We start from the raw sequence: 23,401 nt of genomic DNA on the forward strand, positions 1-23,401 counted from the left end.
GAAAGTACTGCTGCGCCGCCGAGTGTGCCTCGCCTCCCTTCTTAAACTCCCGCTTTCCCGAAACGGCACCAGGCGGCGAAGCTCTCCGAGTTGGTCCAGCAGATCTCCCCGCTGTTCAGGCCGAGGTGCCCAGTGGCGTTCTGCACAACCAGGTTGGCGGGCAGCGGCCGGAACCGGCAGCGGCTGTTCACTATCCGTCCACGCCGGCCCCGCCCTATCTCTCAGTCAGGCTGTCCTTCCGTATCTCCCCTCGTGTAGGTGTATCACCTGGTCGTTGAGCTCGTACACAGCCCAGTGAGGTGCCTGTGATGTGGATACTAGCTCCACAAGGTCCCCTGGCTTGCACATGGAGAGCAATGTTTTGGTGGAGTACACGTTCAAGTCCTGGTTTTCGGAGCTTGGAGAAGATGCATTCTGTGAGCAGAATGCGGAGTACTCCAGCTCGCTGACCGCCCGGGGCTCTCCTGGCTGGCGCAAGGGTAACCTCCTCCTCCTCCTCCTCTTCCTCCGTCGTCCACCTGGAATCAAATCATCAATCACATCAATCACATCATCAATCCCATCATCAATCAATCATCAATCACATCATCAATCACATCATCAATCACATCATCAATCACATCATCAATCATCAATCAAATCATCAATCACATCATCAATCAATCATCAATCACATCATCAATCATCATCAATCACATCATCAATCACATCATCAATCACATCATCAATCACATCATCAATCATCAATCACATCAAATCATCAATCACATCATCAATCAATCATCAATCAATCATCAATCACATCATCAATCATATCATCAATCACATCATCAATCAATCATCAAATAATCAATCACATCATCAATCATATCATCAATCACATCATCAATCACATCATCAATCACATCATCAATCACATCATCAATCACATAATCAATCACATCATCAATCACATCATCAATCACTAAATCATCAAATCAATCAAATCATCAATCACATCATAATCAATCACATCATCAATCAAATCATCAATCATCATCAATCAATCATCATCAATCACATCATCAATCACATCATCAATCATCATCAATCATCATGAAATCACATCATCAATCACATCATCAATCACATCATCAATCACATCATCAATCACATTAATCCAATCACATCATCAATCACATAATCAATCATCAATCAATCACATCAATCAATCACATCATCAATCAATCATCAATCACATCATCAATCAAATCATCAATCAATCACATCATCAATCACATCATCAATCACATCACATCATCAATCACATCATCAATCAATCACATCATCAATCACATCATCAATCACTTCAATCAATCATCATCATAATCACATCATCAATCATCATAATCACATCATCAATCAATTAATCATCAATCACATCATCAATCACATCATCAATCAATCACATCATCAATCAAATCATCATCAATCAATCAATCACATCATCAATCAATCATCCATCAATCACATCATCAATCACATCATCAATCAAATCATCAATCATCATCAATCAATCACATCATAATCAAATCAATCAATCACATCATCAATCACCATCATCAATCACATCATCAATCAATCATCAATCACATCATCAATCACAATCATCAATCAATCACATCATCAATCACAATCAATCACATCATCAATCACATCATAATCAATCACATCAATCAATCATCCCATCATCAATCACATCATCAATCACATCATCAATCACATCATCAATCACATCATCAATCAATCACATCAATCAATCACATCATCAATCAAGCATCATCAATCACATCATCAATCACATCATCAATCACATCATCAATCACATCAATCACATCATCAATCACATCATCAATCACATCATCAATCAATCACCATCATCATCAATCACATCAATCAATCACATCATCAATCACATCATCAATCACATCATCAATCACATCATCAATCATCATTAATCAATCACATCATCAATCACATCATCAATCAATCACATCATCAATCACATAATCAATCACATAATCAATCACATCATCAATCAAATCATCATCATCAATCACATCATCAATCAATCATCAATCACATCATCAATCAATCATCAATCAAATCATCAATTACACATCAATCAATCATCAATCACATCATCAATCACATTATCAATATCATCAATCACATCATCAATCAAATCATCAATCAATCACATCATCATCAATCACATCATCAATCACATCATCAATCACATCATCAATCACATCATCAATCACATCATCAATCACATCATCAAAATCACATCATCAATCACATCATCAATCACATCATCAATCACATCATCAATCACATAATCAATCAACTCACATCATCAATCATCACCTCATCATCAATCACATCATCAATCACATCATCAATCACATCATCAATCACATCATCATCACATCATCAATCAATCACATCATCAATCACATCATCAATCACATCATCAATCACATCATCAATCACATCATCAATCACATCATCAATCACATCATCAATCACATCATCAATCACATCATCAATCACATCATCAATCAATCATCAATCAATCACATCATCAATCACATCATCATCAATCAATTACATCATCAATCACATCATCAATCAATCATCAATCACATCAATCAATCAATCATCATCAATCACATCACATCATCAATCACAATCAATCAATCATCAATCACCTCATCAATCACATCATCAATCACATCATCAATCAATCATCATCAATCACATCATCATCAATCATCATCAATCACATCATCAATCAATCATCAATCACATCAATCACATCATCAATCACATCATCAATTACATTCATAATCACAATCATCATCATCAATCACATCATCAATCAATCACAATCAATCATCATCAATCACATCATCAATCAATCACAATCAATCAATCACATCATCAATCAAAATCATCAATCAATCACATCATCAATCACATCAATCACATCATCAATCAATCACATCATCAATCACATCATCAATCAATCACATCATCAATCACATCATCAATCAATCAATCAATCACATCATCAATCAATCACATCAATCAATCAATCACATCATCAATCACATCATCAATCAATCACATCATCAATCAATTAACATCACATAATCAATCACATCATCAATCAATCAATCACATCATCAATCAATCACCTCATCAATCACATAATCAATCAATCATCAATCACATCATCAATCACATCATCAATCATCATCATCATCAATCACATCATCAATCACATCATCAATCATCATCAATCACATCATCAATCACATCAATCATCATCAATCACATAATCAATCACATCATCAATCACATCATCAATCAATCACATCATCAATCACATCATCAATCAACATCATCAATCACATCAATCAATCACATCATCAATCACCTCATCAATCATCACATAATCAATCACATCATCAATCAATCACATCATCAATCATCATCATCAATCACATCATCAATCACATCATCAATCAATCATCAATCACATCATCAATCACATCATCAATCACATCATCAATCATCATCAATCAATCATCAATCAATCACATCACAATCATCATCAATCACATCATCAATCACATCATCAATCAATCACATCAATCAATCATCAATCAATCATCAATCACATCATCAATCACATCATCAATCAATCAATCACAATCAATCACATCATCAATCACATCATCAATCACATCATAATCAATCACATCATCAATCACAATCATCAATCAAATCACATCATCAATCATCATTAATCACATCATAATCAATCATCAATCACATCATCAATCACATCATCAATCACATCATCATCAATCAATCACATCATCAATCACATCATCAATCAATCACATCATCAATCACCATCATCAATCAATCATCAATCATCACATCATCAATCAATCACATCATCAATTAATCATAATCAATTACATTCATAATCAATCACATTCATAATCAATCACATCATCAATCATCATAATCAATCACATCATCAATCAATCACATCATCAATCATTCATCAATCAATCATCAATCACATCATCAATCACATCAATCACATTACATCATCAATCACATCATCAATCACATCATCAATCAATCACCATCAATCACATCATCAATCAATCACCTCATCAATCACATCATCAATCATCATCATCAATCACATCATCAATCAATCAATCATCAATCAATCATCAATCAACATCATCAATCAATCATTCATCAATCAATCATCAATCAATCATCATCAATCATCAATCACATCATCAATCAATCACATCATCAATCACATCATCAATCACATCATCAATCAATCATCATCAATCACATCATCAATCAATCATCATCAATCACATCATCAATCACATCATCAATCATCAATCAATCACATCATCAATCACATCATCAATCACATCATCAATCACATCATCAATCAAATCATAATCAATCACATCATCAATCACATAATCAATCACATCGATAATCAATCACATCATCAATCAAATCATCAATCACATCATCAATCACCATCAATCAATCATAATCAATCACATCATCAATCAATCATCATCAATCACATCATCATCAATCACATCATCAATCACATCATCAATCACATCATCAATCACATCATCAATCACATCATCAATCACATCATCAATCACATCATCAATCAATCACATCATCAATCACATCATCAATCACATCATCAATCACATCATCAATCAATCACATCATCAATCAATCACATCATCAATCACATCATCAATCACATCATCAATCACATCATCAATCACATCATCAATCACATCATCAATCAATCACATCATCAATCACATCATCAATCACATCATCAATCAATCACATCATCAATCAATCACATCATCAATCAATCACATCATCAATCACCTCATCAATCAATCACATCATCAATCACATCATCAATCAATCACATCATCAATCACATCATCAATCAAACCAAATCATCAATCAATCATCAATCACATCATCAATCACATCATCAATCACATCATCAATCAATCATCAATCAATCATCACATCAATCAATCACATCATCAATCACATCAATCAATCACATCATCAATCACATCATCAATCACATCATCAATCACATCATCAATCACATCATCAATCACATCATCAATCACATCATCAATCACATCATCAATCACCTCATCAATCAATCACATCATCAATCACATCATAATCAATCAATCATCAATCAATCACATCATCAATCACATCATCAATCACATCAATCAAATCATCAATCACATCATCAATCACATCATCAATCAATCACATCATCAATCATCATCAATCACATCATCAATCATCATCATCAATCACATCATCAATCACATCATCAATTACATCATCAATCATCATCAATCAATCACATCATCAATCAATCACATCATCAATCAATCACATCATCAATCATCATCAATCATCATCAATCACATCATCAATCACATCATCAATCACATCATCAATCACATCATCAATCATCATCAATCACATCAATTACATCATCAATCAATCACATCATCAATCAATCACATCATCAATCAATCACATCATCAATCACATCATCAATCATCATCAATCACATCATCATCAATCACATCATCAATCAATCACATCATCAATCACATCATCAATCAATCACATCATCAATCACATCATCAATCAATCACATCATCAATCACATCACATCATCAATCAATCACATCATCAATCATCATCATCAATCACATCATCAATCACATCATCAATCAATCACATCATCAATCAATCACATCATCAATCACATCATCAATCACATCATCAATCACATCATCAATCAATCACATCATCAATCAATCACATCATCAATCACATCATCAATTAATCAACATCATCAATCACATCATCAATCACATCATCAATCACATCATCAATCACATCATCAATCATCATCAATCAATCACATAATCAATTACATCATCAATCACATCATCAATCACATCATCAATCACATCATCAATCACATCAATAATCACATTAATCAATCACAATCAATCAATCAATCACATCATCAATAATCATCAATCACATCATCAATCACATCATCAATCAATCACATCATCAATCAATCATCAATCAATTAATAATCACATCATCAATCACATCATCAATCACATCATCAATCAATCATCAATCACATCATCAATCACATCATCAATCACATCATCAATCAATCAATCAATCAATCACATCATCAATCATCAATCAATCAATAATCAATCACATCATCAATCACATCATCAATCATCATCAATCAATCAATCAAATCAATCATCATCAATCAATCATCAATCATCATCAATCACATCATCAATCAATCATCAATCACATCATCAATCAAATAATCAATCACATCATCAATCACATCATCAATCAATCATCAATCAAATCATCAATTACATCATCAATCAATCATCAATCACATCATCAATCACATCATCAATCAATCATCAATCACATCATCAATCACATCATCAATAATCATCAATCATCATTAATCAATCATCAACATCAATCAAATCATCAATCAAATCATCAATCAAATCATCAATCATCATCAACATCATCAATCACATCATCAATCACATCATCAATTAATCATCAATCACATCATCAATCACATCATCAATCACATCATCAATCAAATCATCAATCACATCATCAATCAAATCATCAATCACATCATCAATCATCATCAATCACATCATCAATCAATCATAATCAATCAATAATCACATCATCAATCAAATCAAATCATCAATCAAATCATCAATCAAAATCAATCACATCATCAATCAATCATCAATCACAATCAATCACATCATCAATCATCATCAATCAAATCATCAATCACATCATCAATCACATCATCAATCACATCAATCACATCATCAATCACATCATCAATCAAATCATCAATCACATCATCAATCACATCATCAATCACATCATCAATCACATCATCAATCACATCATCAATCACATCATCAATCACATCATCAATCAATCATCAATCACATCATCAATCACATCATCAATCACATCATCAATCACATCATCAATCACATCATCAATCACATCATCAATCACATCATCAATCACATCATCAATCACATCATCAATCACATCATCAATTAATCATTAATTAATTCATCAATTACATCATCAATCAAATCATTAATCAATTACAATTAATTAATCATCAATCACATCATCAATCACATCATCAATCAAATCATCAATCAAATTAATAATCACATAATCAATCACATCATCAATCACATCATCAATCAATCAATAATTACATTCATCAATCACATCATCAATCACATCATCAATCAATCATAATCAATCATCAATCACATCATCAATCAAATCAAATCATCAATCAATCACATCATAATTAAATCAATCACATCATCAATCACATCATCAATCACCTCATCAATCACATCATCAATCACATCATCAATCACATCATCAATTACATCATCAATCAATCACATCATCAATCAATCACATCATCAATCAATCAATCACATCATCAATCACATCATCAATCACATCATCAATCAATCAAATCATCACATCATCAATCACATCATCAATCAATCACATCATCAATCAATCACATCATCAATCACATCATCAATCATCATCAATCAATCATCAATCAAATCATCAATCACATCATCAATCAAATCATCAATCACATCACATCATCAATCAAATGTATTTTAGAGATATCCAACTAAAGATAGAATCAAAGTTTGTCATTAGTGTCGGGTCGCTCGCGAATGAACAGCTCTTTTGAATCTTTTGGTAAACATCGGTGAAAGAGCCATTCATTTGGCTCCTTGATTGGCTGACTGCTATACTGTTTCTTTTTTAGCTCAAAACAACGTGATTATCCTCAGATAAACACATGACTCTCCTAAGAGGGTCGGTCCTCTCTGCAGATAAACACATGATTCCTCTAAGAGGGTCGGTCCTCTCTGCAGATAAACACATGACTCTCCCAAGAGGGTCGGTCCTCTCTGCAGATAAACACATGATTCCTCTAAGAGGGTCGGTCCTCTCTGCAGATAAACACATGATTCCTCTAAGAGGGTCGGTCCTCTCTGCAGATAAACACATGATTCCCCTAAGAGGGTCGGTCCTCTCTGCAGATAAACACATGATTCCTCTAAGAGGGTCGGTCCTCTCTGCAGATAAACACATGACTCCCCTAAGAGGGTCGGTCCTCTCTGCAGATAAACACATGACTTCCTAAGAGGGTCGGTCCTCTCTGCAGATAAACACATGACTCCCCTAAGAGGGTCGGTCCTCTCTGCAGATAAACACATGACTCTCCTAAGAGGGTCGGTCCTCTCTGCAGATAAACACATGATTCCTCTAAGAGGGTCGGTCCTCTCTGCAGATAAACACATGATTCGTCTAAGAGGGGTCGGTCCTCTCTGCAGATAAACACATGACTCTCCCAAGAGGGTCGGTCCTCTCTGCAGATAAACACATGATTCCTCTAAGAGGGTCGGTCCTCTCTGCAGATAAACACATGATTCTCCCAAGAGGGTCGGTCCTCTCTGCAGATAAACACATGATTCCTCTAAGAGGGTCGGTCCTCTCTGCAGATAAACACATGACTCTCCCAAGAGGGTCGGTCCTCTCTGCAGATAAACACATGATTCCTCTAAGAGGGTCGGTCCTCTCTGCAGATAAACACATGATTCCTCTAAGAGGGTCGGTCCTCTCTGCAGATAAACACATGATTCTCCCAAGAGGGTCGGTCCTCTCTGCAGATAAACACATGACTCTCCCAAGAGGGTCGGTCCTCTCTGCAGATAAACACATGATTCTCCCAAGAGGGTCGGTCCTCTCTGCAGATAAACACATGATTCCTCTAAGAGGGTCGGTCCTCTCTGCAGATAAACACATGACTCTCCCAAGAGGGTCGGTCCTCTCTGCAGATAAACACATGATTCTCCCAAGAGGGTCGGTCTTCTCTGCAGATAAACACATGATTCCTCTAAGAGGGTCGGTCCTCTCTGCAGAAACATCATGGGAAGATCTCGTCAATCTGGTTCGTGCCGATTATTCTCAGTGTGTGAAAAAATGTTTACTTTTTAAAAATATTTTTTTACAGGGCATCTAATAATTTGGTAAACATGCATTTCATGATCTGCCATAATGGTAGCCTGAGTAGACCTACAAACCCAGGGTTACAAGACCCCTCAAGCTACCAACTGGGGTAATTTTGACCCCAGTTGAGAGCCATATGTTTTATCATAGGCTAAAAGTAGTGTTTTCAATTATTCAAATAAATAATTGTTTAGACTTTCTATATCAATATGCACTATTTACAAATGTAAGTTATTTGGGCTCATTTTGACCCCAGACAAAAACACCTAATTTTGCCTTTAGTCATTTGATAGATATGACCTCTATTTGTTTCTTTGGAGACATAATAACAAGTTATCCACCAGAGGATGGAGGGGAACATGTATCAGTGATTTAGACCAGATAGGTTATCCACCAGAGGATGGAGGGGAACATGTATCAGTGATTTAGACCAGATAGGTTATCCACCAGAGGATGGAGGGGAACATGTATCAGTGATTTAGACCAGATAGAGAGATACAGCTCCCCAGGACTTTTCAATACAACGTATTGTATGACTGTGTAAAAAAAAAAAACTAAATTACCTTATTTATTTGCATTTAAAAATCTGCCAGATGGTCCTCCACTGGTATAAATACTTGATAGAACTGCAATACAGTACTCAGATACACAGAGAGCTGTATTGGTGTAGAGGAGAAATATACACAGCCGTGACGACGACCGAAGAGAATGCGGTATTTCAGATCGGGTGAACAAAAGGTTCCTGTACGTTATCGCAATCACACCATGACCAGTTCATAATGAAACGAACCCCTCCACCTTTCCCGGAGAGTTACGTTATGATGATGTTAATATGGAGAACCCCGCTGGCTGTATGGATGGGGACAGTACATCCAGAGAGAGCCATGATTCTGGGAAACAGAGTATCTTACAGTCCCTGATGTCTCTCTGGAAGGAGATCCTCGCCCTGAGCTGGTCTACTTTATTATTTTTCATCTTGAAGCCCCTCCCCTGGGAGGAAATGCCTTGGGGGTGTACGAACAAAGGATCCATTCGAGGAAAGTTGCATTTCTGGTCAAAATGCCATCGACCGAATTTCCAAAACTGATTTTTGGCTGTAAGTAATAATTCAACAATTAATGTAAGAAATAACACACAAAGTAATACTGAGTTTACTGAATGTATCGAGCTTATAGGCATAACTAAATTATTATGGTGGGAGATTCTTAGACGGTTTTAAGTACCTCAAGGAAATCACACTATAAACTATAACCCTCATGTATGAATATCAGGGATTTATTTTTATTTTACCTTTATTTAACCAGGCAAGTCAGTTAAGAACAAATTCTTATTTTCAATGACGGCCTCGGAACAGTGGGTTAACTGCCTTGTTCAGGGGCAGAACGACAGATTTGTACCTTGTCAGCTCGGGGGTTTGAACTTGCAACCTTTCGGTTATTAGTCCAACGCTCTAACCACTAGGCTACCCTGCCGGCCCATGTATGAATATCAGGGATATATTAGAACTAGTGGATATATGGAGACTTAAACATGTGAAAGCACATACACCTTAGCCAAATACATGTACAGTTGAAGTCGGAAGTTTACGTATAAACCTGAGCCAAATACATTTAAACTCAGTTTTTTGGGTGGGGTTATATCCTTCCTGTTTGGCCCTGTCCAGAGGTGTCCTCGGATGGGGCCACAGTGTCTCCTGTCCCCTCCTGTCTCAGCCTCCAGTATTTATGCTGCAGTAGTTTGTTTCGGGGGGCTAGGGTCAGTTTGTTATATCTGGAGTACTTCTCCTGTCCTAATTCGGTGTCCTGTGTGAATCTAAGTGTGCGTTCTCTAATTCTCTCCTTCTTTCTTTCTCTCGGAGGACCTGAGCCCTAGGACCATGCCCCAGGACTACCTGACATGATGACTCCTTGCTGTCCCCAGTCCACCTGGCCATGCTGCTGCTCCAGTTTCAACTGTTCTGCCTTACTATTATTCGACCATGCTGGTCATTTATGAACATTTGAACATCTTGGCCATGTTCTGTTATAATCTCCACCGGCACAGCCAGAAGAGGACTGGCCACCCCACATAGCCTGGTTCCTCTCTAGGTTTCTTCCTAGGTTTTGGCCTTTCTAGGGAGTTTTTCCTAGCCACCGTGCTTCTACACCTGCATTGCTTGCTGTTTGGGGTTTTAGGCTGGGTTTCTGTACAGCACTTTGAGATATCAGCTGATGTACGAAGGGCTATATAAATACATTTGATTTGATTTGATTCAAATTCTTGACATTTAATCTTAGTAAAAATTCCCTGTCTTGGGTCAGTTAGGATCACCACTTTATTTTAAGAATGTGAAATGTCAGAATGATAGTAGAGAGAATTATTTATTTCAGTTTTCATTTCTTTCATCACATCCCCAGAATTTTGGCCCATTCCTCCTGACAGAGCTGGTGTAACTGAGTCAGGTTTGTAGGCCTCCTTGCTCGTACAAACTTTTCCGTTCTGCCCACAAATTTTCTATAGGATTGAGGTCAGGGCTTTGTGATGGCCACTCCAATACCTTGACTTTGTTGTCCTTAAGCCATTTTGCCACAACTTTGGAAGTATGCTTGGGGCCATTGTCCATTTGGAAGACCCATTTGCGACTAAGATTTAACTTCCTGACTGATGTCTTGAGATGTTGCTTCAATATATCCACATAATGTTACTCCCTCATGATGCCATCTATTTTGTGAAGTGCACCAGTCCCTCCTGCAGCAAAGCACCCCCACAACATGATGCTGCCACCCCCATGCTTCACGGTTGGGATGGTGTTCTTCGGCTTGCAAGCCTCCCCCTTTTCCCTCCAAACATAACGACGTCATTATGGCCAAACAGTTCTATTTTTGTTTCATCAAACCAGAGGACATTTCTCCAAAAAGTTACGCTCTTTGTCCCCATGTGCAGTTGCAAACCGTAGTCTTGCTTTTTTTAATGGCGGTTTTGGAGCAGTGGCTTCCTACTTGTTGAGCGGCCTTTCAGGTTATGTCGATATAGGACTCGTTTTACTGTGGATATAGATACTTTTGTACCCGTTTCCTCCAGCATCTTCACATGGTCCTTTGCTGTTGTTCTGGGATTCATTCGCACTTTTCGCACCAAAGTACATTCATCTCTAGGAGACAGAACGCATCTCCTTCCTGAGCGGTATGACGGCTGCGTGGTCCCATGGTGTTTATACTTGTGTACTATTGTTTATACAGGTGAACGTGGTACCTTCAGGCGTTTGGAAATTGCTCCCAAGGACGACCCAGACTTGAGGTCTTGGCTGATTTCTTTTGATTTTCCCATGATGTCAACCAAAGAGACACTGAGTTTGAAGGTAGACCTTGAAATACACCCACAGGTACACCTCCAATTAACTCAAATTATGTAAATTAGCCTTTTAGAAGCTTCTAAAGCCATGACATAATTTTCTGGAATTATCCAAGCTGTTTAAATGCACAGTCAACTTAGTGTATGTAAACTTCTGACCCACTGAAATTGTGATCCAGATAATTCTAAGTTAAATAATCTGTCTGTAAACAATTGTTGGAAAAATGACTTGTCATGCACAATTCCAGTGGGGATAGGCGTCCTGTCAACGGGACAGTTGTAAATCATGCAGCGCGGTGTGTCACGATCGCAGATTTTAGAGAAACAACAAATGTCGGTACATGTAAGCGTCTTATATCAGCTGAAAGCTTAAATTCTTGTTAATATAACTGCACTGTCCAATTTATCGTAGCTATTACTGTGAAGAAATGCCATGCTATTGTTTGCTCCTAACAATAAAACACTTTTTTTCACCGCGATAGGTTTGATATATTCACCTCTGAAGGTTACTTACATTCTGAAATCTTGCTCTGATTTATCATCCAAAGGGTCCCAGAGATGACATGAAATAATTTTTCATATCGTAAAAAGGTCCATACAGCATGCACGATCAATTTTGTATTTCCACTCGTTCAATTTGCAAAGAAAGGAATCTGTGAAAATCTAACCCTAAACGTTGTTTGAACCAGTCAAATCACATTCGTATTTATTCCTCAGAGATCCTAGAAGGTAACCAGACTTCACTATATCATTAGGAGTGTAGTATATCCTATAGGACACCATATCAGAGATCCTAGAACGTAACCAGACTTCACTGTATCATTAGGGTGTAGTATATCCTCTAGGACACCATATCAGAGATCCTAGAATGTAACCAGACTTCACTGTATCATTAGGGATGTAGTATATCCTCTTGGACACCATATCAGAGATCCTAGAAGGTAACCAGACTTCACTATATCATTAGGAGTGTAGTATATCCTATAGGACACCATATCAGAGATCCTAGAACGTAACCAGACTTCACTATATCATTAGGGGTGTAGTATATCCTATAGGACACCATATCAGAGATCCTAGAACGTAACCAGACTTCACTATATCATTAGGGGTGTAGTATATCCTATAGGACACCATATCAGAGATCCTAGAACGTAACCAGACTTCACTATATCATTAGGGGTGTAGTATATCCTATAGGACACCATATCAGAGATCCTAGAAGGTAACCAGACTTCACTATATCATTAGGGGTGTAGTATATCCCATAGGACACCATATCAGAGATCCTAGAAGGTAACCAGACTCCACTATATCATTAGGGGTGTAGTATATCCTATAGGACACCATATCAGAGATCCTAGAATGTAACCAGACTTCACTATATCATTAGGGGTGTAGTATATCCTATAGGACACCATATCAGAGATCCTAGAAGGTAACCAGACTTCACTATATCATTAGGGGTGTAGTATATCCTATAGGACACCATATCAGAGATCCTAGAACGTAACCAGACTTAACTATATCATTAGGGCTGTAGTATATCCTATAGGACACCATATCAGAGATCCTAGAACGTAACCAGACTTAACTATATCATTAGGGCTGTAGTATATCCTATAGGACACCATATCAGAGATCCTAGAACGTAACCAGACTTCACTATATCATTAGGGGTGTAGTATATCCTATAGGACACCATATCAGAGATCCTAGAACGTAACCAGACTTAACTATATCATTAGGGCTGTAGTATATCCTATAGGACACCATATCAGAGATCCTAGAACGTAACCAGACTTAACTATATCATTAGGGCTGTAGTATATCCTATAGGACACCATATCAGAGATCCTAGAACGTAACCAGACTTCACTATATCATTAGGGGTGTAGTATATCCTATAGGACACCATATCAGAGATCCTAGAACGTAACCAGACATCACTATATCATTAGGGCTGTAGTATATCCTATAGGACACCATATTGGGTCAGAGAGTGAAGCCTTCATGGCACGCAGATGACAAGGACGGTCTTCACTTGATTGACTGTAACTTTGTCAAATAAGCACCAATCGGGGTCAAACAAAGCTAGCTAGATAGCCAATGAGCTTTACGGGAGTATGCGGGAGTACGGGAAAACCCGTATCTGTTGCAAAATGTAGCTGCTAACCCTGTGCGATAAGCCTTTTCCTTTTGGGCAAAATTTACAAGAATATGGAGAGTTATGAAGTTATGAAAACTGGGTGTTTTGCAAATGTTGAACTGACAATATGGCTGGAAAAGTTCAGTCAAAGTCCAAGTATACAGATTTGACGATATTCTTGCAGAAAAATGTAATGAAAATGTCAATGTCTTAGCCCAAATGTACCTGGGTCACGTAAGCTCACTCATACTTCAACTTATCAGTCTGAAACTTTGCACATACACTGCTTCCCTCTTGTGGACACCATCGGAATTACAACCAGAGTGATGGCTAGACCTGGGACCTTTCTGTTACATTTCAAAGATGGTGGTAGAAATGAAATAAAAACGTTTTTTTCTTTGTATCATCTTCTACCAGATCTATTGTGTTATATTCTCCTAAATTCAATTCACATTTCCACAAACTTCAAAGTGTTTCCTTTCAAATGGTACCAAGAATATGCATATCCTTGCTTCAGGGCCTGAGCTTCAGGCAGCTAGATTTGAGTATGTAATTTTAGGCGAAAATCGAAAAAAGGGGGCAGCAGGGTAGCCTAGTCCAACGCTCTAGTGGTTAGAGTGTAGAGGTGGCAGGGTAGCCTAGTGGTTAGAGTGTAGAGGCGGCAGGGTAGCCTAGTGGTTAGAGCGTTGGACTAGTAACCGGAAGGTTGCAAGTTCAAATCAACGAGCTGACAAGGTACAAATCTGTTGTTCTGCCCCTGAACAGGCAGTTAACCCACTGTTCCCAGGCCGTCATTGAAAATAAGAATTTGTTCTTAACTGACTTGCCTGGTTAAATAAAGGTAAAAAAAATAAAAAATAAACAAGAAATTTGTGGAGTGGTTGAAAAACGAGTTTTACTGACTCCAACCTGAGTTTGTAAACGTCTGACTAACTGTATTCTAGTCATAATTAATTAACTACTGCTGTACCACAAAAAAAGGCAGTTCAAAAGTACACAAATAATACTACTACACTGTTTGAACACAAGAGCTAGGTATTAGAGAACACAAGCATTTAGCTAGGTATTACTGTTGGAGCTAGGAACACAAGCATTTAGTTAGATATTACTGTTGGAGCTAGGAACACAAGCATTTAGCTAGGTATTACTGTTGGAGCTAGGAACACAAGCATTTAGCTAGGTATTACTGTTGGAGCTAGGAACACAAGCATTTAGTTAGGTATTACTGTTGGAGCTAGGAACACAAGCATTTAGCTAGGTATTACTGTTGGAGCTAGGAACACAAGCATTTAGCTAGGTATTACTGTTGGAGCTAGGAACACAAGCATTTAGGTACTGATTACTGTTGGAGCTAGGAACACAAGCATTTAGCTAGGTATTACTGTTGGAGCTAGGAACCCAAGCATTTAGCTAGGTATTACTGTTGGAGCTAGGAACACAAGCATTTAGCTAGGTATTACTGTTGGAGCTAGGAACACAAGCATTTAGTTAGATACTACTGTTGGAGCTAGGAACACAAGCATTTAGTTAGATATTACTGTTGGAGCTAGGAACACAAGCATTTAGTTAGATATTACTGTTGGCGCTAGAAACACAAGCATTTAGTTAGATATTACTGTTGGCGCTAGGAACACAAGCATTTAGTTAGATACTACTGTTGGAGCTAGGAACACAAGCATTTAGTTAGATATTACTGTTGGCGCTAGGAACACAAGCATTTAGTTAGATACTACTGTTGGAGCTAGGAACACAAGCATTTAGTTAGATACTACTGTTGGAGCTAGGAACACAAGCATTTAGTTAGATATTACTGTTGGCGCTAGGAACACAAGCATTTAGTTAGATACTACTGTTGGAGCTAGGAACACAAGCATTTAGTTAGATATTACTGTTGGCGCTAGGAACACAAGCATTTAGTTAGATACTACTGTTGGAGCTAGGAACACAAGCATTTAGTTAGATACTACTGTTGGAGCTAGGAACACAAGCATTTAGTTAGATATTACTGTTGGCGCTAGGAACACAAGCATTTAGTTAGATATTACTGCACTGTTGGAGCTGGGAACACAAGCATTTAGTTAGATACTACTGTTGGAGCTAGGAACACAAGCATTTAGTTAGATACTACTGTTGGAGCTAGGAACACAAGCATTTAGTTAGATACTACTGTTGGAGCTAGGAACACAAGCATTTAGTTAGATATTACTGTTGGCGCTAGGAACACAAGCATTTAGTTAGATATTACTGCACTGTTGGAGCTGGGAACACAAGCATTTAGTTAGATACTACTGTTGGAGCTAGGAACACAAGCATTTAGTTAGATACTACTGTTGGAGCTAGGAACACAAGCATTTAGTTAGATACTACTGTTGGAGCTAGGAACACAAGCATTTAGTTAGATACTACTGTTGGAGCTAGGAACACAAGCATTTAGTTAGATACGACTGTACTGTTGGAGCTAGGAACACAAGCATTTAGTTAGATACTACTGTTGGAGCTAGGAACACAAGCATTTAGTTAGATACTACTGTTGGAGCTAGGAACACAAGCATTTAGTTAGATACTACTGTTGGAGCTAGGAACACAAGCATTTAGTTAGATACTACTGCACTGTTGGAGCTAGGAACACAAGCATTTAGTTAGATACTACTGTTGGAGCTAGGAATACTACTGTTGGAGGTAGGAACACAAGCATTTAGTTAGATACTACTGTTGGAGCTAGGAACACAAGCATTTAGTTAGATACTACTGTTGGAGCTAGGAACACAAGCATTTAGTTAGATACGACTGTACTGTTGGAGCTAGGAACACAAGCATTTAGTTAGATACTACTGCACTGTTGGAGCTAAGAACACAAGCATTTAGTTAGATACTACTGTTGGAGCTAGGAACACAAGCATTTAGTTAGATACTACTGTTGGAGCTAGGAACACAAGCATTTAGTTAGATATTACTGTTGGAGCTAGGAACACAAGCATTTAGTTAGATACTACTGCACTGTTGGAGCTAGGAACACAAGCATTTAGTTAGATACTACTGCACTGTTGGAGCTAGGAACACAAGCATTTAGTTAGATACTACTGCACTGTTGGAGCTAGGAACACAAGCATTTAGCTAGGTATTACTGTTGGCGCTAGGAACACAAGCATTTAGTTAGATATTACTGTTGGAGCTAGGAACACAAGCATTTAGTTAGATATTACTGTTGGCGCTAGGAACACAAGCATTTAGTTAGATATTACTGCACTGTTGGAGCTGGGAACACAAGCATTTAGTTAGATATTACTGTTGGAGCTAGGAACACAAGCATTTAGTTTGATACTACTGTTGGAGCTAGGAACACAAGCATTTAGTTAGATACTACTGTTGGAGCTAGGAACACAAGCATTTAGTTAGATATTACTGTTGGCGCTAGGAACACAAGCATTTAGTTAGATACTACTGTTGGCGCTAGGAACACAAGCATTTAGTTAGATACTACTGTTGGAGCTAGGAACACAAGCATTTAGTTAGATACTACTGTTGGCGCTAGAAACACAAGCATTTCTCTACACCCGCAAAAAACATCTGCAAAAATGCGTATGTGACCAATAAAATTTGATTTGATTAATTGGTGTGTATTCTCTGAAAAGTAGTTCTTCTTCGGCCAAATACAATAAAGTATTTGAAACCAGGTTTGTCCCGAGAAGTAACATGAAGCTATAGATATCCTCAGAGGGTAGAAGGGGGGGCCGAGTATCAGGGATTTTGACCAGATAGACAGATCATCTTGTCACGTTCGTTGTTGTGGATGAGACCAAGGCGCAGCGCGAGATGAATACATCTCCTTATTTAACGAAAAACACTCAAACAAAACTTACAAAACAACAAACTGAACGTGACGCTATATATGATAAGTGCAGACACAGGCAACTAACACATAGACAATCACCCACAAATTACCCAAGGAATATGGATGCCAAAATATGGTTCCCAATCAGAGACAACGAAAAACAGCTGCCTCTAATTGAGAACCAATCTAGGCAACCATAGACATACAAAACACCTAGACAGGTTAAAACCTAGACAGGTAAAAAAAACCCTAGACAGGTAGAAAAAAACTAAAAAACCCTAGACAGGTAAAAAACCTTAGACAGGTAAAAAAACCCTAGACAGGTAAACCCTAGTCAGGTAAAAACCCTAGACAGGTAAAAACCCTAGACAGGTAAAAACCCTAGACAGGTAAAAACCCTAGACAGGTAAAACCCTAGACAGGTAAAACCCTAGACAGGTAAAAACCCTAGACAGGTAAAAAACCCTAGACAGGTAAAAAAAACCCTAGACAGGTAGAAAAAAACTAAAAAACCCTAGACAGGTAAAAAACCTTAGACAGGTAAAAAAACCCTAGACAGGTAAACCCTAGTCAGGTAAAAACCCTAGACAGGTAAAAACCCTAGACAGGTAAAAACCCTAGACAGGACAAAAACACAACAAACCACCCCTTGTCACAACCTAACCAAAATAACAGAGAAAAGAAAGAATTCTAAAGGTCTGGGCCGAGATGGAACACCTTTATATATTTATAAATGTTTATTTAACCTTTATTGAACCAGGCAAGTCAGTTAAGAACCAATTCTTATTTACAATGACGGCTTACCCCGGCTTAAACCCCACCCCCCGTAACCCGGACGACGCTGGGCCAACTGTGCCGCCGCCCTCACGGCCGGGTTGTGATACAGCCCGGGATCGAACCAGGGTGTCTGTAGTGACGCCTCTTGCACTGAGATGCAGTGCCTTAGACCGCGGGCGCGTACATAAGTTATAACTAGGTATGACTGTGTACACATCTAAATCACCTCACACAAGTCTGTCAGCGGTAGGAACACTTGGTTGAACTGTAGTCCAGAAACCAGCTTCCTTCTGAATTGACATAGTGCTGTATTGGTGTGTATTCTCAGAAATATAGCACAATGTGTTAGAAATACCAGATTTGCAAAAATATCCGCCAATATTATATATGTGCAACTTGTTATGATAATAGGGTGACATATCATTTGGTTTGAAGTGAGTTACAAGATGTGGACCGTTGTTTTGAAGTGAGTTACAAGATGTGGACCTTTGGTTTGAAGTGAGTTACAAGATGTGGACCTTTGGTTTGAAGTGAGTTACAAGATGTGGACCTTTGGTTCAGAAGTGACTTACAAGATGTGGACCTTTGGTTTGAAGTGAGTTACAAGATGTGGACCTTTGGTTTGAAGTGAGTTACAAGATGTGGACCTTTGGTTTGAAGTGAGTTACAAGATGTGGACCTTTGGTTTGAAGTGAGTTACAAGATGTGGACCTTTGGTTTGAAGTGAGTTACAAGATGTGGACCTTTGGTTCAGAAGTGACTTACAAGATGTGGACCTTTGGTTCAGAAGTGAGTTACAAGATGTGGACCTTTGGTTCAGAAGTGACTTACAAGATGTGGACCTTTGGTTTGAAGTGAGTTACAAGATGTGGACCTTTGGTTTGAAGTGACTTACAAGATGTGGACCTTTGGTTTGAAGTGAGTTACAAGATGTGGACCTTTGGTTTGAAGTGAGTTACAAGATGTGGACCTTTGGTTCAGAAGTGACTTACAAGATGTGGACCTTTGGTTTGAAGTGAGTTACAAGATGTGGACCTTTGGTTTGAAGTGAGTTACAAGATGTGGACCTTTGGTTTGAAGTGAGTTACAAGATGTGGACCTTTGGTTTGAAGTGAGTTACAAGATGTGGACCTTTGGTTTGAAGTGAGTTACAAGATGTGGACCTTTGGTTTGAAGTGAGTTACAAGATGTGGACCTTTGGTTTGAAGTGAGTTACAAGATGTGGACCTTTGGTTTGATGTGAGTTACAAGATGTGGACCTTTGGTTTGAAGTGAGTTACAAGATGTGGACCTTTGGTTTGAAGTGAGTTACAAGATGTGGACCTTTGGTTTGAAGTGAGTTACAAGATGTGGACCTTTGGTTCAGAAGTGAGTTACAAGATGTGGACCTTTGGTTTGAAGTGAGTTACAAGATGTGGACCTTTGGTTTGAAGTGAGCTACAAGATGTGGACCTTTGGTTTGAAGTGAGTTACAAGATGTGGACCTTTGGTTTGAAGTGAGCTACAAGATGTGGACCTTTGGTTTGAAGTGAGCTACAAGATGTGGACCTTTGGTTTGAAGTGAGTTACAAGATGTGGACCTTGGTTCAGAAGTGACTTACAAGATGTGGACCTTTGGTTTGATGTGAGTTACAAGATGTGGACCTTTGGTTTGAAGTGAGTTACAAGATGTGGACCTTTGGTTTGAAGTGAGCTACAAGATGTGGACCTTTGGTTTGAAGTGACTTACAAGATGTGGACCTTTGGTTCTGAAGTGACTTACAAGATGTGGACCTTTGGTTCAGAAGTGACTTACAAGATGTGGACCTTTGGTTCAGAAGTGACTTACAAGATGTGGACCTTTGGTTCAGAAGTGAGTTACAAGATGTGGACCTTTGGTTTGAAGTGAGTTACAAGATGTGGACCTTTGGTTTGAAGTGAGTTACAAGATGTGGACCTTTGGTTTGAAGTGAGTTACAAGATGTGGACCTTTGGTTCAGAAGTGACTTACAAGATGTGGACCTTTGGTTCAGAAGTGACTTACAAGATGTGGACCTTTGGTTCAGAAGTGACTTACAAGATGTGGACCTTTGGTTTGAAGTGAGTTACAAGATGTGGACCTTTGGTTCAGAAGTGACTTACAAGATGTGGACCTTTGGTTCAGAAGTGACTTACAAGATGTGGACCTTTGGTTCTGAAGTGACTTACAAGATGTGGACCTTTGGTTTGAAGTGACTTACAAGATGTGGACCTTTGGTTTGAAGTGAGTTACAAGATGTGGACCTTTGGTTTGAAGTGAGTTACAAGATGTGGACCTTTGGTTTGAAGTGAGTTACAAGATGTGGACCTTTGGTTTGAAGTGAGTTACAAGATGTGGACCTTTGGTTTGAAGTGAGCTACAAGATGTGGACCTTTGGTTTGAAGTGAGCTACAAGATGTGGACCTTTGGTTTGAAGTGACTTACAAGATGTGGACCTTTGGTTTGAAGTGAGCTACAAGATGTGGACCTTTGGTTTGAAGTGAGCTACAAGATGTGGACCTTTGGTTTGAAGTGACTTACAAGATGTGGACCTTTGGTTTGAAGTGAGCTACAAGATGTGGACCTTTGGTTTGAAGTGAGTTACAAGATGTGGACCTTTGGTTCAGAAGTGACTTACAAGATGTGGACCTTTGGTTTGAAGTGAGCTACAAGATGTGGACCTTTGGTTTGAAGTGAGCTACAAGATGTGGACCTTTGGTTCAGAAGTGACTTACAAGATGTGGACCTTTGGTTTGAAGTGAGTTACAAGATGTGGACCTTTGGTTTGAAGTGAGTTACAAGATGTGGACCTTTGGTTTGAAGTGAGCTACAAGATGTGGACCTTTGGTTTGAAGTGAGCTACAAGATGTGGACCTTTGGTTTGAAGTGACTTACAAGATGTGGACCTTTGGTTTGAAGTGAGCTACAAGATGTGGACCTTTGGTTTGAAGTGAGCTACAAGATGTGGACCTTTGGTTTGAAGTGACTTACAAGATGTGGACCTTTGGTTTGAAGTGAGCTACAAGATGTGGACCTTTGGTTTGAAGTGAGTTACAAGATGTGGACCTTTGGTTCAGAAGTGACTTACAAGATGTGGACCTTTGGTTTGAAGTGAGTTACAAGATGTGGACCTTTGGGTCAGAAGTGAGTTACAAGATGTGGACCTTTGGTTCAGAAGTGACTTACAAGATGTGGACCTTTGGTTTGAAGTGAGTTACAAGATGTGGACCTTTGGTTCTGAAGTGAGTTACAAGATGTGGACCTTTGGTTCAGAAGTGACTTACAAGATGTGGACCTTTGGTTTGAAGTGAGTTACAAGATGTGGACCTTTGGTTCAGAAGTGACTTACAAGATGTGGACCTTTGGTTTGAAGTGACTTACAAGATGTGGACCTTTGGTTTGAAGTGACTTACAAGATGTGGACCTTTGGTTTGAAGTGAGTTACAAGATGTGGACCTTTGGTTTGAAGTGAGTTACAAGATGTGGACCTTTGGTTTGAAGTGAGCTACAAGATGTGGACCTTTGGTTTGAAGTGACTTACAAGATGTGGACCTTTGGTTTGAAGTGAGTTACAAGATGTGGACCTTTGGTTTGAAGTGACTTACAAGATGTGGACCTTTGGTTCAGAAGTGACATACAAGATGTGGACCTTTGGTTTGAAGTGAGTTACAAGATGTGGACCTTTGGTTCAGAAGTGAGTTACAAGATGTGGACCTTTGGTTCAGAAGTGACTTACAAGATGTGGACCTTTGGTTTGAAGTGAGTTACAAGATGTGGACCTTTGGTTTGAAGTGAGTTACAAGATGTGGACCTTTGGTTCAGAAGTGACTTACAAGATGTGGACCTTTGGTTTGAAGTGAGTTACAAGATGTGGACCTTTGGTTTGAAGTGACTTACAAGATGTGGACCTTTGGTTTGAAGTGACTTACAAGATGTGGACCTTTGGTTTGAAGTGAGTTACAAGATGTGGACCTTTGGT

The 23,401-nt window shown here is 38.4% G+C and overlaps 1 protein-coding gene and 1 pseudogene across 1 annotated transcript in view; both read right to left on the reverse strand.

Annotated features, from left to right (window-relative positions):
• Window positions 1-10,311, reverse strand: part of LOC127931316 (protein LRATD1-like) — a 10,460-nt pseudogene extending 149 nt beyond the window's left edge.
• LOC127931563 (protein LRATD1-like) overlaps window positions 1-23,401 on the reverse strand; it is a 46,412-nt gene that overhangs the window by 21,299 nt on the left and 1,712 nt on the right. The gene's annotated exons all lie outside the window — the stretch shown is intronic.

Source organism: Oncorhynchus keta, chromosome 8 (genome assembly GCF_023373465.1).
Source record: "Oncorhynchus keta strain PuntledgeMale-10-30-2019 chromosome 8, Oket_V2, whole genome shotgun sequence".
In the NCBI taxonomy this organism is placed as follows: Eukaryota; Metazoa; Chordata; class Actinopteri; order Salmoniformes; family Salmonidae; genus Oncorhynchus; species Oncorhynchus keta.